At 50.5% G+C, this 13,226-nt stretch overlaps 1 protein-coding gene and 1 long non-coding RNA gene across 4 annotated transcripts in view; both read right to left on the bottom strand.

Moving 5' to 3' along the window:
- The window catches only part of LOC308470594, an 80,379-nt gene extending 79,954 nt beyond the window's left edge, over window positions 1–425 (bottom strand). Inside the window, exon 1 of the long non-coding RNA XR_013982489.1 lies at window positions 384–425. This is a non-coding gene — a long non-coding RNA (uncharacterized lncRNA). The remainder of the gene's footprint in view (window positions 1–383) is intronic.
- The window catches only part of FRMD6 (FERM domain containing 6), a 144,068-nt gene that overhangs the window by 79,954 nt on the left and 50,888 nt on the right, over window positions 1–13,226 (bottom strand). Inside the window, exon 2 of one of the 3 annotated variants that reach the window (XM_080977374.1) lies at window positions 10,753–10,939. The gene's annotated coding sequence lies outside the window, so the exon portion shown is untranslated. Of the gene's footprint in view, window positions 1–2,751; window positions 2,857–10,644; window positions 10,940–13,226 lie in introns of those variants that run through there. The other 2 variants (XM_080977373.1, XM_080977375.1) reach the window with 2 other exon arrangements.

Genomic DNA, 13,226 nt, shown 5'->3' on the forward strand with positions numbered 1-13,226 from the left:
TTGGCCCAGCACACTAGACCAGAGTGCGGTCTTAACGCAGACCCCGCCCTGCAACCAATTTTCCCTTCAAACTCTTACAAATCACAAGTGGAAATAACTCCCCTTATCTCCCCATCAGAGGGCCAGTCCTGGAGTCTCTGCAAATCCCTCGGGGTCCATGTGTGCTGCAACATTAACATCCCTCTCCCTTATCAGCGTGTTCACCAAGTCCCAAAAAACACAAAGGGGAAGGGCTGGTGGTGTAACTCCACCAAGCTGTTGAGAATTGGGGGTGGGTGGAGGAGAATAACGGGTGGGAAAAAGGGGGTTCCCTGCTGCAATTTTTCTAACCCTATGTGCACATTCAGGGCCATTTACCGTATTTTTTGCTCTATAAGATGCACCTTTTCCCTCCTAAAAAGTAAGGGGAAATGTGTGTGCGTCTTATGGAGCGAATGCAGGCTGCGCAGCTATCCAGAAGCCAGAACAGCAACAGGGATCGCTGCTTTCGCTGCACAGCGATCCCTCTTGCTGTTCTGGCTTCTGAGATTCAGAATGTTGTTTTCTTGTTTTCGTCCTCCATAAACTAGGTGCGTCTTGTGGTCTGGTGCACCTTATAGAGCGAAAAATACGGTAATTGGCATCCAGCCTGGCACATTGTCAGCCAACAGGCTTTCCATGCCACAACTGAGCCCCAAAATGTCATGAGCATTAAACCCAGGATGGGGAACTCCCCGCAGTCCCAGCCAGCGTGGCCAATAGTCAGGGATGGTGGGAGCAGCGTTTGAAATTTGCCAGCAGCGTTTTGCACCCGGCTGCTGGACCATAAAGAAGGCTGATTGCCGAAGAATGGATGCTTTTGAATTATGGTGCTGGAGGAGACTCTTGAGAGTCCCATGGACTGCAAGAAGATCCAACCTATCCATTCTGAAGGAAATCAGACCTGAGTGCTCACTGGAAGGACAGATCCTGAAGCTGAGGCTCCAAGACTTTGGCCACCTCATGAGAAGAGAAGACTCCCTGGAAAAGACCCTGATGTTGGGAAAGATGGAGGACACAAGGAGAAGGAGACGACACAGGACGAGATGGCTGGACAGTGTTCTCGAAGCTACCAGCATGAGTTTGACCAAAGTGCGGGAGGCAGTGGAAGACAGGAGTGCCTGGCGTGCTCTGGTCCAGGGGGTCACAAAGAGTCCGGCATGACTAAACAACAATTGGCCACTTGTGAAGATGCCTGGGAGGCACATGCCTGGGGAACATGGGATCTAGACTGTTTTCACACGCTTATGCCACATCCTGTAGAACTCGTGATACAGCCGTATCTTCCTTCTCGAACCTACTCCGTTCCAGAAGTTCGTTCGACTCCTGAAACCATTCGAAAACCAAAGCACGGCTTCCGATTGGCTGCAGGAGCTTCCTGCACTCAATCTGAAGCCGCGTCGGACGTTTGGCTTCCGAAAAACGTTTGAAAACCAGAACACTTACTTCCAGGTTTTCGGTATTTGGGAGCCGATTTGTTAGTCAACTTAAGACGTTCGAGAACCAAGGTATGACTGTATTTTATCTGCACAATCAGAATAAATTTCAGGAAGCAAAACGCTGTATTGAAAAAGATGGCTTTTGAGCTGTCTGGCCCCAAAACTGGCAACTAGGCATTGTGTTTTGGTGGTTGCAACCCTGGTTTTAAGGAGCCAATTGGTGCACGGCTTATATATCTGAGTTTCTGGTCTCTGGGAGGGACCCACGGGCCGTTTCCGAGCCCCCAGCCACCTCAGCCAAGCCCCATCCCTTTGGGAGGAAAGATTTTGAGCCAGAAGCATCGAGGCAGAGATGCTCCTCCGTGTGCTCTTCTTTCCATGGAACTCTAGGCAGCCGAAGGATGCCACCCAAGTATGCGCCATCACAGCTGATCCAAGCAAGCCGGAGACAGAAGGAAATTCGGCTTATTCCCCTGGCTGCTTGACCGGAGGAGTCCAGCCAAGTGACTGCACAGCCTATGGGGAGGGAGGGGGTTGCACAGATGCGCCCCACACATTGCAACTCTGTTTCCAGAGACCCAGTTTCCAGGAACACAAATGGGGGGGGGCACAGCCTATTGGAGGGGGCACAGAGGCGCCCCACACATTGCAACTCTGTTTCCAGAGACCCATTTTCCAAGCACACAGATTGGGGGGGGGCGCATAGCTTATTGGAGGGGGGCACAGATGCACCCCACATATTGCAACTCCGTTTCCAGGCACACAAATGGGGGGGGGGAGCGCTGTATCCTGGCTGGATGAGCTGCCAGCCCCCCGCTCTGCCCCACAACTCCCCGTGCAAAAAGGCTCTCCGAAGGCACAAAGTTAGAGCCCCCAAACTTCGGACCCCCCCCCCCGCGTCCCTTCCAAAGAAAGCCAGCCCCCGATCTTGTGGGGTTTTTTTTTTTTTTTTTTTGCAAAGCTTTGCTCCCGCCCCAGAGAAAAGCAGCACCCCCCCTTGATTCAAAACAACCCGGGGTTCCCAAGAGGAAGACCCCTCGAGTTTGAAAGCTCGCCTCCAAATCTGAGCGCCCCACAGAAACGCAACCCCCCCCCCAAAAAAATAACCCCAGCCCCACAGCTTGAAAAAGTCCTCCAACTTTGAGCGAAGGGACCCCCGACCTCGGAGCCGAGAGAGAAGCAGCAAAAAGGGGGGAGCTCGGGACCCCCTTATTCCGAGAGGAGTCCGAGGGGGGGAGTTTTGAGGGGCGCCTCCGCTTCACGGCTCCCCTCCGGCGCCGCCGCCGCCGCTCACCTCGCCTCTTCCCGCGTCTCCCTCGCCGGCTGCCCGTCCGACCCTCCCGCGCGCGCCGCTCCCGCAGCTGCAGCTCCTCGTCCGCTCCTCCCCTCGCGCTGCCCGGCAGCCGACTGGCGCTGCTGCGCTCGCAACACATGGACTGGGGTGGGGGGGTGGGGAAGCAAGACCGTACCAAGAGCCGCCGCGGGGGTGGCCCGGGCAGCCGCGCCCGCGGAGAGCCGGCCTCTCTCTCGCGCGCGCGCGCTCAGGTTCTTCCTCTCGCTGAGCCAGAGGAGGAAGAGGAGGAGAGATACAAAGAGCGCAAGGGGGGGGGGAAAGGGGGGCATCTTCCCGCCGCTCTTTCCCCTCTCGACTCCCCCCCCTTCTTGGTACGGCCCCCCTCCACGCTCCCAACTTGCCGCACTCTTTGAAGAGGAGCGTCACTCGCGGCGCTGCGCAGCCGGTGCGGAGTCGGCGGAGGGAGAGGCGCCCGGAGGAGGACGCTGCCTTGCGCTCCCAAAGCGCTCGGGACACCCCTCGCCCCATCCTCTCGGCCCCAGAGATGGGCAGGAGGCGGAGGGGTTTGCTCCGCAGTGGAGTGGGAGGGAGGGCGCTCTGCACGCGCTCAGAGGCACCCTGGATCCCCCTCCTGTTGCGGGGGGGGGAGCGCAGGGGGAAGCGGAGCTGCCGATCGGGGGAAGAAACAGGAGTCGGTTGATCGAGATCTGTTGTTGTTGCTGCTGCTGCTGAGGCTGTTAAATTGCAAGCCCAGGATTCCCTTTTTTTAATACAGTGGTACCTCGGGTTACAGACGCTTCAGGTTACATGCGTTTCAGGTTACAGACTCCGCTAGCCCAGAAATAGTGCTTCAGGTTAAGAACTTTGCTTCAGGATGAGAACAGAAATCGTGCGGCGGCAGCGGGAGGCCCCATTAGCTAAAGTGGTGCTTCAGGTTAAGAACGGACCTCCGGAATGAATTAAGTAGTATGTAACCAGAGGTACCACTGTATAACAATTTATTGATTTTCCAAAAATAAAAGCAATGAAAATACACAAACGACACATAGCAAAACAAATTCACTTCCCTCTAGTCCCTTCCTTGGTTCCATTATTTATCAATATACTGCATGTCCATTGTTCAGTTGGAACCTTAAATTACTTATTATCCATTCATAACAAAATTACAAGTGGTTTTAAAAGCCTGCTACTGTGTTAACCTGTGTACAACACTTGCAAGCCCAGTATTCCAAGGGTTAACTCAGACAAATAAAGCAAACATGTTTGCCTGCCTGCCTTTTTATTTAGCAACACTTTTTGAAATCACCAGCCACTTCCGAAGTGATCAGTCTGACCCGTTAATTGGGCTGCATTGATTCGTTTGTTTGTTTATTAAAACGTATCTACCACTGTGGGTTAAACCACAGAGCCTAGGACTTGCCGATCAGAAGGTTGGCAGTTCGAATCTGGGGTGAGCTCCCGTTGCTCAGTCCCTGCTCCTGCCAACCTAGCAGTTCGAAAGCACGTCAAAGTGCAAGTAGATAAATAGGTACCGCTCCGGCGGGAAGATAAACGGCGTTTCCGTGCGCTGCTCTGGTTCGCCAGAAGCGGCTTAGTCATGCTGGCCACATGACCCGGAAGCTGTACGCCGGCTCCCTCGGCCAGTGAAGCGAGATGAGTGCCGCAACCCCAGAGTCGGCCATGACTGGACCTAATGATCAGGGGGTACCTTTACTTTTACCACTTTTATCAATCTCACAGTGGTTCTCAAGAGACGTTTTTAAAAACCTATTAAAACCAGAAAATCAGAACAGATCATGCATAATTTGGACAATGACCCTAACCGGATCTGGTAAAGGGATCAAGCGGTCAAGAGATCTTTAAACTGTCTTCAAGAGCACCCCATTGCTGGCCCTCTCCAGATCTCCAATGGGAGCTCATTCAAAAGGGCCTCATCCAAGGATCAAAGCAGAAAATCCCATTGCTTCTGCCCATTAGCTGTGCTGGTTTGGGCAGGTGGGATTTGTAGTCCGAAACATCTGGAGGGCGCCAGGTTGGGGGAAGGCATGAGTAGAATGTGTGCTTTTATTTAAAATGCATCTCTGGGTTATTTGTGGGGCATAGGAATTCGTTCATATATTTTTTTTCCTAAATATAGTCTGGCCCCCCACAAGGTCTGAGGGACAGTGGACCGGCCCCCTGCTGAAAAAGTTTGCTGACCCCTGGTAGAGCACTTACGAGTGTAGGACTAGGACCCAGGAGACCAGGGTTCGAATCCCCACTGAAGCGCACCGAGTGATCTTGGGAGAGTCACTCTCTCTTGGCCTGACCCACCTCACAGGGTTGTTGTGGGGATTAAATGAGGACAGAGAGAACCATTTGTGGCGCCTGGAGACATTGGTGGGCTATAAATGCAATCATAAATAAAAATAACCCCCTAAAGCAGGGGTCAGCAAACTTTTTCAGCAGGGGGCCAGGCCACTGTCCCTCAGCCCTTGTGGGGGGCCGGACTATATTTGGGGGGGGGACGAACGAATTCCTATGCCCCACAAATAACCCAGAGATGCATTTTAAATAAAAAGACACATTCTGCTCATGTAAAAACACGCTGATTCCTGGACCGTCCGTGGGTCGGATTTAGAAGGCAATTGGGCCCGATCCTGCCCCCAGACCTTAGTTTGCCTACCCATGCCCTAAAGGGTATTACAATGGTTACTCCCTATGTAGGGCAGCCTTCACTCAACCTGGCGCCCTCCAGATGTTTCAGACTACAATTCCCACCTGCCCAAACCAGCACAGCTAATGGGCAGAAGCGTTGTGATTTATTGCTTTAATCCTTGGATGAGGCCCTTTCTACTCATGTAAAAACACTCTGATTCTCGGACTGTCTGTGGGCTGGATTTAGAAGGCGATTGGGCCGGATCCAGCCCCCGGGCCTTAGTTTGCCTACCCATGTGTTATACCATGCTGGCTCCCGATGGACTACAACTCCCATCAGCCTCCAGCCAGCAACAGGCCATGGACGGGGCTGATGGGAGTCATAGTCCTAGAACAGCTGCGGGTGACCAGGTTCGCCAAGACTGGAATATACCAGCAGTTCCCAAACACAGGAGGCAGGAGGAAAAGCAAGAGCGAGACAAGCAGTGGTGTGTTTACAGGAAGGAAGGTTTAGTTTAAAATTAGAAAGGGGGGGGGGGAAAGAAAAGAATCCTGGGCTCTACTCCAGGGAGCTGCTCTGTTATATATATGCAAGCTTCAGGCACTCGCTGCAGGAGCTTTCTCCTTCTCTGAAGCATCACATTGCGAGCGACTTGCAAGGAGGGGTCTCCCTGCGTGACTCCACAGGCTGAAGGGTTCAGCATTTCTTTTAACTAAGAATATATATAAAGTAAAGGGACCCCTGACCATTAGGTCCAGTCATGACCGACTCTCACTTTACTGGCCGAGGGAGCCGGCGTACAGCTTCCGGGTCATGTGGCCAGCATGACTAAACCACTTCTGGTGAACCAGAGCAGTGCACGGAAACACCGTTTACCTTCCCGCCGGAGTGGTATCTATTTATCTACTTGCACTTTGACATGCTTTCGAACTGCTAGGTTGGCAGGAGCAGGGACCGAGCAACGGGAGCTCACCCCGTCGTGGGGATTCGAACCGCCGACCTTCTGATCGGCAAGTCCTAGGCTCTGTGGTTTAACCCACAGCGCCACCCACGTCCTTAAGAATATATATATAGTGGCCATGGGCCCTACACTGAGGAGGACTGTTCTCTGATTGAAGGGCTGTCTGGTCAAAGTCCCATTCAAGGACAAAGCATGCTGAGTCCTGCAAGAGGCCTTTGGCGTTGCCCATCAACTGAGCAGAAGCTGGACAAAAGGCCAGCACTGCCAGGTCAGGAGCTTCCCAAACCCTAAGATTTCAGGGCCCCAGTGTGCTGGGCCTGGACGTAACCTGTGCAACGCGGTCCAGGTCTGGTCCAGAATCCAAAGGTTCCGTTAGGAGTCATTCTGACAGGGCCATGGCAGGACACGAGGCAGAAAACCAAGCAAGGACAGGTACAGGATCTCAGGCAGGATCTGGCATGCAGCAATGTTGCTGCCACAGCCTGGGGCGGGGTCCGACAGCCTTTTATCTTTGTTGGGGTAGCGGCCAGTCCTGATCCCCCAGTGACTCACCTCCCTGTTTTGCCCGGAGGTGAGCCCTCCTCCTGCGAGTACTCAGGTCTCTCCTTCTCTCAGACCTTAGTCTCTGTAGCTCGGGAGACGTTGGTTGGTTACTAAACCCAGAGTTATTTTGCATTTGTATGTAAATTCTAGCAATTATTTTATAGTTGCATCTTTAACAACAACAACAACAACAAAACAACAACAACAACAACAATATATTATTTATACCTCACCCATCTGGCTGGGTTTCCCCAGCCACTCTGGGCGGCTTCCAACAGAATATTAAAATACAATAATCTATTAAACATTAAAAGCTTCCCTAAACAGGGCTGCCTTCAGATGTCTTCTAAAAGTCTGGTAGTTGTTGTTTTCTTTGACATCTGGTGGGCGCCAGAGGGTGGGCGCCACCACTGAGAAGGCCCTCTGCCTGGTTCCCTTGGCTTCTCGCGGGAGGGAACCGCCAGAAGGCCCTCGGCGCTAGTCCTCAGTGTCCGGGCAGAACGATGGGAGTGGAGACGCTCCTTCAGGTATACTGGACTGAGGCCGTTTAGGGCTTTAAAGGTCAGCACCAACACTTTGAATTGTGCTCGGAAATGTCCTGGGAGCCAATGTAGGTCTTTCAAGACTGGTGTTATGTGGTCTCGGCAGCCGCTCCCAGTCTGGCTGCTGCATTCTGGATTAGTTGTAGTTTCCGGGACACCTTCAAAGGTAGCCCCACACAGAGCGCATTGCAGTAGTCCAAGCAGGAGATAACCAGAGCATGCACCACTCTGGCAAGACAGTCTGCGGGCAGGTAGGGTCTCAACCTGCGTACCAGATGGAGCTAGTAAACAGCTGCCCTGGACACAGAGTTGACCTGCGCCTCCATGGACAGCAGTGAGTCCAAACAGACTCCCAGGCTGCATACCTTTAGCACATAAATGAGCACAGGCGGAATTGTATGTCAGTCATCTTTCTGGCTGGTGTGGAAATGACCGTCCCAGAAAGCTGCATGGAGTTCAGTGGGACTAAAACCACAGAATTGCAGAAACGGCAGGGACCCCTAAGGCTTATCTCGTCCGACCGCCTGCAATGCAGACATCACAGCTAAATTACTTGCTCCCAAGTAACTGAATACTGCAGCTGAAATGGGGCACAGTGCAGTGCTGAGGCCTCAATCATAGTCTAGATTAATAAGAAACATCCACCAACGTGCCAGTTTATGAGATATTGGATGAAATCTGTTTCTTTTCCTTCTTTTATACCACCCGCCAAATGCAATGGGAACCCACAAGGGAAAATAAGGACTGCCAGTAGACAGAGTTGGTGTGTCTCAAAACTCGAACATAGCTGGAGCTGTCATTCACCTGAAATACAGCCTTTCTCTGCCACTACCAACCCTTTGGGGTTTCTGCTATGCTAAATCTGCAAATGCAGAACAGAAGTTCATCTGCAGGAACAAACAGCTGCTGGCTATAATTCTGGGCTGGGGATGAGGGAGAGATTCATTTCACTTCACAGCCAAAGGTGGATCTACCTCGTTTGCACTTTCTGGAACAATACACAAACCAAAACTCTGGAATGCACGCTTCTCTGAATTTTGCAGTCTCCTACCCCATGACAGCATACAGAAATGCATATACTGCGCTAAAGTGCACGTGAAAAATGCATATATTGGTGAAATTAACATGCAAAAAATGCACAACACTAGGAAACATTGCTTTGCAAATATGCGTACATGAGGCAAGATTGAGTACAAAAATCTGTTTACTAGGGAAAATTGCCACTGAAATGCTGGTGGATTTCCAGAAGAACTTTTTTTTTAATGCAAACTGATGGAAAAAATGTGGAAGTCCGAGCATAAAACTGGAGAAACGAGAAACCCAAACTGACCAATTCGCCCCTTCCTCTCCTGGCTCAAGTCATTCAGATTCCAGACTCAGCTAGACTGGTAAAGAAAAAGCGATTTATATGAGTTGTATATGCAATATAACACTTTGCCACCAGATGGCGATGTGGAGTCCCGGTTTTCCTCTACCTGTTTTCCCTGTTTAAATTTACAACGCTTTAAACTGAAACGTTTCTTGGATGCATCTAGATCCAGCCTCCTTCTGCATTTTGTAGGTGTGCAAAAGAAAACATGGGGAGATCCCATCTTGGCCAGCTCTACTTCAGCCTTTGCCAGTGGGGTGCCCATTTAAAAATAATCTAGAAACGGTTTAAAAACCATGTGTCAACCAGTGATCGCAGTGTCTTTCGGTCATCAAATGCCTGGGTTAAACAGGAATGCTTCAAAATTTCTCCTGGATATCAGTAACGAGGGAAGCAGGTGCACCTCACCAGGGAGGGTATTCTGCAACTGGGGAGCCACCACTAAAAAGGCCCTGTCGTGGGTCAGTGACAGCCAGGCAGCCCCCAACCCTTGCCAAGCTGGTTAACGCCTCAGCTCTCGTGGTGAGCATTTCTTGTTTGGCTTTCCGCCGTTTGGCTAGGGCAGGAAGGGGGTAAAAGGCCACGTCAAAGAGCAAACGCCTGCAGTTCACAAAGATGTCAGGACAGCCAGAGAGCAAGAAAAAGTGACGCTGGCAGGAGCAGGGGCAAAGGAAGGGAATACCCTGGGTGTCACCCTGATGAGAGTGACAAAATGGCGGGCGCGGGGTCCGAAGCTGTAGGGCAGCTGAGACTCCACGGCGCACCCTGCCCCATCCCTCCCTGAGGCATAGCTGTCAACTTACAGATTTGAAAATAAGGGACCAGCAGCCTCAAAAATAAGGGATCAGCAGCCAAAATAAGGGAGCGGCTCTTGGGGGCTTTTCTCCAAGGAGGGATAAGGGACTGATGGGCTGCCCTCTGTCCCTTCCCACACCTCCCGGAAAAGCCCCCAAGAGCCGCTGCCAGGCTCTGCTCTTGTAAGGGCTCCCTTTCGTCCCTCATCCCGCTTTGCTCTGCTGGCTTCTCAGCGAAGCGGGAGGAGGGACGGAAGGGTTTAAAGCAAGAAAAGCCAGAGCCACTTACATGCTCTGCGCAGAATATTTTTTTTCTTGCTTTCCCCCTCTAAAAACTAGGTGCGTCTTATGGTCAGGTGCGTCTTATGGAGCGAAAAATATGGTATTTCTGATGGACAAGGCATCCTCAGAGTGCCTCTTGTACTGCCCTTCTGTCTCCCAGCCAAGCGAAATCCACTCAACAGTCAAGGGGGACCCCTGAGGCCATCCGGCGGGGAGTCAGAAAGCCCACACTGAGATTTAGGGGAGCACTTATCTCGCTTCCACGTCTTCCATTAGCTAAACCCTTGAGGGTGCTTAACACAGCGTGCGCGGGTGTGTGTGTGTGGTTTAGAGTGGCTGTGTCCCTACAACTGTAAAAAAATCCATTCATTTAAAAACACACAGGACTTCATTATGACCCTCTTGGGTGGGGGGTGACCAGGATCAGATCCGGAGGCCTCCTCCTGTACTCTGTTTGTCATTTGTGATCAGCCTGGTTGGGTGTGTGTGTATATATTTGTGTCCTATTTTACAGAGGCCAGCTCCCGATTTGTGGTCTCGTTCTCTAGCGGTTTCTCGTTTCCCCATTATTAAATTCAGTTCTCCGCTTTCCCCGAAATCTGCCTGTGTTGTTTTCTCGCAGTTTCTCGTTTTCCCATTCTTCAGTTCAGCCCTCCACATTTTCTGCATCAGTTTGCAACATTGTGTTTTCCCCCCAGTGTTTTTTTTTGTGGGGGGGGGGGCAGGGATTGGTGATGGAAATATTTGCAGAAAAAATCCTTTACCTGTATACGTAGAAATCGAATGAAGTCCATGCAAAGCCACCTCCACAAACCAGCTCTTCTTTCTCGCCCCAGAATAGCAACGAACCTCCACGCATCAGCAGCCTCTGCCTGTTGACTGGCTTTGCAAGGGGTCCCCTCAGCTGGTGTTTTTATTCAGTAGCAGAGGGATGAATCGGAAGGCCGAGATGTACCACGGGGGTCTCAGGCAAGAAGCTTTTGCCACGTCTAGACACCCACAAGAGAGTCTTCCTCTTCTGCGCTTGTTCTGCCCTCTCCCTCTGAGGCCACCAAGGACCTGTTTGGGGGAAAACAAAAAGGTTGTTAGCGAGAACAGAAGTGTGGCTATCGATTAAAAGCCTTTTAAGAACCGTCTTGCTTTTAAGCAGTTAATTGATCAGCAACGGACTCTCACACTGCACACCCCAGTAGATGAGTTTTCGTATACATTACTTGAGTGGGAAACCGCATTGCAAAATTCGGGAAAGTGCAAATTTCATAGGATGGGAGCGTTCCGGTTCTCATATTCTTTGGAAAAGGGCAAATTAAGAAGGCTTGTCCTTAAATGTGAACAGAATTACCCACCACGTTTCCCCAAACATCTATGCATAATTTTCTTTTCTTTTGAAATATTTTTAAAATTTATTTTACAAGTGCAACGTTATAACAACACAAAAAAAAATCCACATTTAGAGAGTTCTCTGAATGTCGAGACATCCAATCGTCCCCTAAAAGGATCCTTTTGTCAACCTTTTCAACTGCATATTGTTTCATAATCCATATTTTAAATCTCTCTATATTATCCATGTTATTTGCTACATTCCAAGTGTTATTAAAATCCTGCTAATTTTTTCATCTGCTTACAGAGGTCTCCTAAATAAATGATAATTCCCCCCCTATACTTTATTGAAGTTTTTGTCTTCTTGGTTCCTGAGCTTCCATGTCAGTTTTGCCATTTCGGCGTATTCCAACAGCTTGACTTGCCATTCCTCTCTGGTACGGATTTCTATGCATAATTTCCTACACCTCTGTCGTGTCCCAGTGGATGCGCCCCTGGCCTGATCCAGTAGGCTCTTCTTATTTTCTTATGGACTGAATTTCTCCCTCCCCATCCCTAATTGTTGCCTAAGATTCTTGTCTGCAGGCTAAGGCAACTAGAAAAAAGGAGCGACCACTTTTAAGGCTCTAGTCCTCAGCCTCTGATCTCAACGCAGTGCCGTATTTGCGCAGAAGCTAAACAAGCTATAGCTTAGGGCCCCACTCTCTTGGGGCCCCCCCAAAAAATTAAAGGAAAACTGGATGTACATTTCCAAAATATAAGATAAAAAACCAATAAAATAAAACCTACATACAGCAAGAGTGTTTTGTGTTGTGTAGGCTCCTGTGATGTAAGTCATGGGACCCGCCTGCTAGCCTGCTCCCTAAAATATCACTGGTTTGCTCATTTTTATATATAGGGTGCCTACATTCTGCATGGACTATTATGTGCAAATGGATTTAGATACCTATCAGGTCCATAAATTACCACATAGCATATATTCAGCTATTAAAAGACGCCTGCTTCTTGGGAGAAAAGTAATGACAAACCTAGACAGCATCTTAAAAAGCAGAGACATCACCTTGCCGACAAAGGTCTGTATAGTTAAAGCTATGGTTTTCCCAGTAGTGCTGTATGGAAGTGAGAGCTGGACCATCAAGAAGGCTGATCGCCGAAGAATGGATGCTTTTGAATTATGGTGCTGGAGGAGACTCTGGAGAGTCCCATGGACTGCAAGAAGATCAAACCTCTCCATTCTGAAGGAAATCAGCCCTGAGTGCTCACTGGAAGGACAGATCCCGAAGCTGAGGTTCCAATACTTTGGCCACCTCATGAGAAGAGAAGACTCCCTGGAAAAGACCCTGATGTTGGGAAAGATGGAGGGAGGAGAAGGGGACTGCAGAGGTTGAGATGGTTGGACAGTGTTCTCGAAGATACAAACATGAGTCTGACCAAACTGCGGGAGGCAGTGGAAGACAGGAGTGCCTGGCGTGCTCTGGTCCAGGGGGTCACGAAGAGTCGGACACGACTAAACAACTAAACAACAACAATATATTCAAAAGCAATAATTTGTTGTTGGTAAAGGACAGCTGGACATATAAAGGGCCCCATTAACTTCAGCAGCTTAGGGCCTCCTCAAACCTAAATCTGGCCATGTCTCAACGGGCACACGAAGCTCTACAAATAGCCAACTGGCTCATGTGCCACCCCAGCGATTCCCCACATCTGTCACGGTGCCAGGGCTCCTATGCCAGCTGCGCCGGCTTTTGGAAATGCCCTGGGACATTTTCAGACTTTCTGCCACCCGCTGCCAGCAACTCCTTGGAGCCTGGGGCTCAGTCCGCAAAAGCATGACTAATGCGCAGGCGATGAGGCCGTGCCGAAAACATGTGCCGCACAAAAGTGCTGACTGGGTATGTGGGCACCCGAGGCAGAGCCCGAACCTGGTGTTTTTACAGCCTGTTGAGAGCAGGAGTTTGCATTGCACAGGAGAATGTATCTCGAAAGGCCACGTCTTCTTAGGGAAGTGACTGCAAACAGAAATGGC

Source organism: Podarcis pityusensis (genome assembly GCF_964106645.2).
Source record: "Podarcis pityusensis genome assembly, chromosome: 1".
NCBI lineage: Eukaryota > Metazoa > Chordata > Lepidosauria > Squamata > Lacertidae > Podarcis > Podarcis pityusensis.